At 31.3% G+C, this 6,556-nt stretch overlaps 1 long non-coding RNA gene across 1 annotated transcript; it reads left to right on the top strand.

Moving 5' to 3' along the window:
* The first annotated feature begins 5,146 nt into the window (after positions 1-5,146).
* On the top strand, positions 5,147-6,041 carry LOC141448625 (uncharacterized). Its single transcript, XR_012455176.1, has 3 exons — positions 5,147-5,353; positions 5,487-5,666; positions 5,754-6,041. It is a non-coding gene; the product is annotated as an uncharacterized lncRNA (long non-coding RNA).
* The last annotated feature ends 515 nt before the right edge of the window (positions 6,042-6,556 follow it).

Raw genomic sequence — 6,556 nt, 5'->3', positions numbered from 1 at the left:
TGTATTTATCCTAACTATTACACGTATCCTTAAAATTTCTGTTTCAGATTACGCTACATAATCAGAAATTATGCACCAAATAAAAACACAAATAAAACTGATCACATGGACAGCCATAAAAATGCGTTAATGATAGGGGAAAATATAAATAAAGAAAAATTATACATATTATTTTTTGTTTTAGGTTACACAACATGTGGATATTTCAAGTACGAAGATAGTCATAACTAATTTCAATCTTGCACAGAAGTTATGAATAACCTCAAAGCAAAGCAATTTGTCTTTTAAAAAGCAATGAAGAAGTTTTTTTTTGTACTAAAGCTACTACTAATTCGGCGGGCGCCGCAATCCTAGGGTCGGCGGCGACGATTACGTGCGGGGAAGGAGCACGTAATAATATTTTTCCAACAATATTACATTAATTCCGCTTGAGAAGTATATTCAAAAGATGTTTATTGTATATACGCGTACAACAACGTCGCCAAAAAAGCACCAAATAATAAAAAATAAAACAATGTTTTCTGTTTTTAGGTTACACAACTTGAAGGAAGTTCCAGCACTAATAATTGTATTCAAAACACCTTCAATTACAAAAAGAGAAAGCCCTCTGTGCATGACAAGGCTTTTTGTTTGAGATATATCAATATGCATTGGTGGAGTTACATATTAGAGCAGTTACAGCATTTATGCATCGTTTGCATCGATTAGCTGGTAAAAGAGCCTATAATAAAACTTTTTAGCAGATTGTTTTTTTTTCATCCTAACTATTACACGTATCCTTACAATTTCTGTTTCAGATTACGCTACATAATCAAAAATTATGCACCAAATAAAAATACGAATACATTCAAATATAAGAACGAAAATAAAATTAAGGATGGATTGTTGCAAAATAGTTATTCTTTTTATAATTAGGTAAATTACGATGTTTCAATATCTCTTTCCTTAACTATTTCACACTGCTGGCACCACAATCATAAAGACAGGGGCGACGATATTCTGAAGGGTCATTGCATTTAATATAGTACTATATATTTTTATTCAACAATTTTTATAAATTCAATACCCGTAAAAAAATAAAACTAATCACATAGACAGCCATAAAAATGCGTTAATGATAGGGAAAAATATAAATAAAGAAAAATTATACATATTATTTTTTGTTTTAGGTTACACAACATGTGGATATTTCTAGTACAAAGAAAGTCATTGTAGCTAATATCAATGATGCTAAGAAATTACAATAATCTCTAAGCATAGAAATTTGTCTTTTAAAAAGCAATGAAGAAGTTTTTTATTGTACTAAAGCTACTACTAATTCATCGGGCGCCGCAATCCTAGGGTCGGCGGCGACGATTACGTGCGGGGAAGAGCACGTAATAATATTTTTTCAACAATATTACATTAATTCCGCTTGAGAAGTATATGCAAAAGATGTTTATTGTATATAGGCGTACATCAACGTCGCCAAAAATGCACCAAAATAATAATTATTTTTTCTGTTTTTAGGTTATTCAACTTGAAGGAAGTTCCAGCACTAATAATTGTATTCAAAACACTTTCAATAACAAAAAGAGAAAGGCCCCTGTGCATGACAAGTCTTTCTGTTTGAGATATATCAATATGCATTGTGGGAGTTACATAGAAGAGCAGTTACAGCATTTATGCATCGGTTGCAACTATTAGCTGGTAAAAGAGCCTATTATAAAACTTTTTAGCAGATTGATTTTTTTTTCATCCCAACTATAAAACGTATCCTTACAATTTCTGTTTTAGATTACGCTACTTAATCAGAAATTATGCACCAAATAAAAACACAAATAAAACTGATCACATTGACAGTAATCAAAAGGCGGTAATGATAGAGAAAAATATAAATAAAGAAAAATTATACATATTATTTTTTGTTTTAGGTTACACAACATGTGGATATTTCAAGTACGAAGAAAGTCATAACTAATTTCAATCTTGCACAGAAGTTATGAATAACCTCAAAGCAAAGCAATTTGTCTTTTAAAAAGCAATGAAGAAGTTTTTTTTTGTACTAAAGCTACTACTAATTCGGCGGGCGCCGCAATCCTAGGGTCGGCGGCGACGATTACGTGCGGGGAAGGAGCACGTAATAATATTTTTCCAACAATATTACATTAATTCCGCTTGAGAAGTATATTCAAAAGATGTTTATTGTATATACGCGTACAACAACGTCGCCAAAAAAGCACCAAATAATAAAAAATAAAACAATGTTTTCTGTTTTTAGGTTACACAACTTGAAGGAAGTTCCAGCACTAATAATTGTATTCAAAACACCTTCAATAACAAAAAGAGAAAGCCCTCTGTGCATGACAAGGCTTTTTGTTTGAGATATATCAATATGCATTGGTGGAGTTACATATTAGAGCAGTTACAGCATTTATGCATCGGTTGCAACGATTAGCTGGTAAAAGAGCCTATAATAAAACTTTTTAGCAGATTGTTTTTTATTTATCCTAACTATTACACGTATCCTTAAAATTTCTGTTTCAGATTACGCTACATAATCAGAAATTATGCACCAAATAAAAACACAAATAAAACTGATCACATGGACAGCCATAAAAATGCGTTAATGATAGGGGAAAATATAAATAAAGAAAAATTATACATATTATTTTTGTTTTTAGGTTACAAAACATGTGGATATTTCTAGTACAAAGAAAGTCATTGTAGCTAATATCAATAATGCTAAGAAATTACAATAATCTCTAACCATAGCAATTTGTCTTTTAAAAAGCAATGAAGAAGTTTTTTTTTGTACTAAAGCTACTACTAATTCGGCGGGCGCCGCAATCCTAGGGTCGGCGGCGACGATTACGTGCGGGGAAGGAGCACGTAATAATATTTTTCCAACAATATTACATTAATTCCGCATGAGAAGTATATTCAAAAGATGTTTATTATATATAGACGTACAACAACGTCGCCGAAAAAGCATCAAAATAATAAAAAATAAAACAATGTTTTCTGTTTTTAGGTTACACAACTTGATGGAAGTTCCCGCACTAATAATTGTATTCAAAACACCTTCAATTACAAAATAAGAAAGCCCTCTGTGCATGACAAGGCTTTTTGTTTGTCATATATCAATATGCATTGGTGGAGTTACATAGTAGAGCAGTTACAGCATTTATGCATCGGTTGCAACGATTAGCTGGTAAAAGAGCCTATAATAAAACTTTTTAGCAGATTGTTTTTTTTTCATCCTAACTATTACACGTAACCTTACAATTTCTGTTTCAGATTACGCTACATAATCATAATGTATTTACCAAATAAAAACACAAATAAAACTGATCACATTGACATTCATCAAAAGGCGTTAATGTTAAGGAAAGATATAAATAAAGAAAAATAATACATATTATTTTTTGTTTTAGGTTACACAATATGTGGATATTTCTAGTACAAAGAATGTTTTTGTAGCTAATATCAATCATTCTATGAAATTACAATAATCTCTAAGCATAGCAATTTGTCTTTTAAAAAGCAATGAAGAAGTTTTTTTTTGTACTAAAGCTACTACTAATTCGGCGGGCGCCGCAATCCTAGGGTCGGCGGCGACGATTACGTGCAGGGAAGGAGCACGTAATAATATTTTTTCAACAATATTACATTAATTCCGCTTGAAGAGTATATTCAAAAGATGTTTATTGTATATACGCGTACAACAACGTCGCCAAAAAAGCACCAAAATAATAATTATTTTTTCTGTTTTTAGGTTACTCAATTCGAAGGGAGTTCAAGCACCAATAATTTTATTCAAAACACTTTGAATAAAAAAAAGAAAAAGGCCTCTGTGCATGACAAGGCTTTTTCATTGAGATATATCAATATGCACTGGAGGAATTACATAGTAGAGCAGTTACAGCATTTATGCATCGTTTGCATCGATTAGCTGGTAAAAGAGCCTATAATAAAACTTTTTAGCAGATTGTTTTTTTTTTCATCCTAACTATTACACGTATCCTTAAAATTTCTGTTTCAGATTACGCTACATAATCAGAAATTATGCACCAAATAAAAACACAAATAAAACTGATCACATGGACAGCCATAAAAATGCGTTAATGATAGGGGAAAATATAAATAAAGAAAAATTATACATATTATTTTTTGTTTTAGGTTACACAACATGTGGATATTTCAAGTACGAAGAAAGTCATAACTAATTTCAATCTTGCACAGAAGTTATGAATAACCTCAAAGCAAAGCAATTTGTCTTTTAAAAAGCAATGAAGAAGTTTTTTTTTGTACTAAAGCTACTACTAATTCGGCGGGCGCCGCAATCCTAGGGTCGGCGGCGACGATTACGTGCGGGGAAGGAGCACGTAATAATATTTTTCCAACAATATTACATTAATTCCGCTTGAGAAGTATATTCAAAAGATGTTTATTGTATATACGCGTACAACAACGTCGCCAAAAAAGCACCAAATAATAAAAAATAAAACAATGTTTTCTGTTTTTAGGTTACACAACTTGAAGGAAGTTCCAGCACTAATAATTGTATTCAAAACACCTTCAATTACAAAAAGAGAAAGTCCTCTGTGCATGACAAGGCTTTTTGTTTGAGATATATCAATATGCATTGGTGGAGTTACATATTAGAGCAGTTACAGCATTTATGCATCGTTTGCATCGATTAGCTGGTAAAAGAGCCTATAATAAAACTTTTTAGCAGATTGTTTTTGTTTCATCCTAACTATTACACGTATCCTTACAATTTCTGTTTCAGATTACGCTACATAATCAAAAATTATGCACCAAATAAAAATACGAATACATTCAAATATAAGAACGAAAATAAAATTAAGGATGGATTGTTGCAAAATAGTTATTCTTTTTATAATTAGGTAAATTACGATGTTTCAATATCTCTTTCCTTAACTATTTCACACTGCTGGCACCACAATCATAAAGACAGGGGCGACGATATTCTGAAGGGTCATTGCATTTAATATAGTACTATATATTTTTATTCAACAATTTTTATAAATTCAATACCCGTAAAAAAATAAAACTAATCACATAGACAGCCATAAAAATGCGTTAATGATAGGGAAAAATATAAATAAAGAAAAATTATACATATTATTTTTTGTTTTAGGTTACACAACATGTGGATATTTCTAGTACAAAGAAAGTCATTGTAGCTAATATCAATGATGCTAAGAAATTACAATAATCTCTAAGCATAGAAATTTGTCTTTTAAAAAGCAATGAAGAAGTTTTTTATTGTACTAAAGCTACTACTAATTCGGCGGGCGCCGCAATCCTAGGGTCGGCGGCGACGATTACGTGCGGGGAAGAGCACGTAATAATATTTTTTCAACAATATTACATTAATTCCGCTTGAGAAGTATATGCAAAAGATGTTTATTGTATATAGGCGTACATCAACGTCGCCAAAAATGCACCAAAATAATAATTATTTTTTGTGTTTTTAGGTTATTCAACTTGAAGGAAGTTCCAGCACTAATAATTGTATTCAAAACACTTTCAATAACAAAAAGAGAAAGGCCCCTGTGCATGACAAGTCTTTCTGTTTGAGATATATCAATATGCATTGTGGGAGTTACATAGAAGAGCAGTTACAGCATTTATGCATCGGTTGCAACTATTATCTGGTAAAAGAGCCTATTATAAAACTTTTTAGCAGATTGATTTTTTTTTCATCCCAACTATAAAACGTATCCTTACAATTTCTGTTTTAGATTACGCTACTTAATCAGAAATTATGCACCAAATAAAAACACAAATAAAACTGATCACATTGACAGTAATCAAAAGGCGGTAATGATAGAGAAAAATATAAATAAAGAAAAATTATACATATTATTTTTTGTTTTAGGTTACACAAAATGTGGATATTTCTAGTACAAAGAAAGTCATTGTAGCTAATATCAATCATTCTAAGTAATTACAATAATCTCTAAGCATAGCAATTTGTCTTTTAAAAAGCAATGAAGAAGTTTTTTTTTGTACTAAAGCTACTACTAATTCGGCGGGCGCCGCAATCCTAGGGTCGGCGGCGACGATTACGTGCGGGGAAGGAGCACGTAATAATATTTTTTCAACAATATTACATTAATTCCGCTTGAGAAGTATATTCAAAAGATGTTTATTGTATACAGGTGTACAACAACGTCGCCAAAAAAGCACCAAAATAATAAAAAATAAAACTAGATTTTCTGTTTTTAGGTTTCACAATTTGAAGGAAGTTCCAGCACTAATAATTGTATTCAAAACACCTTCAATAACAAAAAGAGAAAGCCCTCTGTGCATGACAAGGCTTTTTGTTTGAGATATATCAATATGCATTGGTGGAGTTACATAGTAGAGCAGTTACAGCATTTATGCATCGGTTGCAACGATTAGCTGGTAAAAGAGCCTATAATAAAACTTTTTAGCAGATTGTTTTTTTTTCATCCTAACTATTACACGTAACCTTACAATTTCTGTTTCAGATTACGCTACATAATCATAAAGTATTTACCAAATAAAAACACAAATAAAA

The sequence above is a fragment of the Rhodnius prolixus genome, unplaced genomic scaffold (genome assembly GCF_049639745.1).
Source record: "Rhodnius prolixus isolate KJV_2025 unplaced genomic scaffold, Rpr scaffold_2, whole genome shotgun sequence".
Classification (NCBI taxonomy): domain Eukaryota; kingdom Metazoa; phylum Arthropoda; class Insecta; order Hemiptera; family Reduviidae; genus Rhodnius; species Rhodnius prolixus.
Note: the sequence above shows the minus strand (reverse complement) of the source record. Positions and strands in the feature narration are given on the sequence as shown.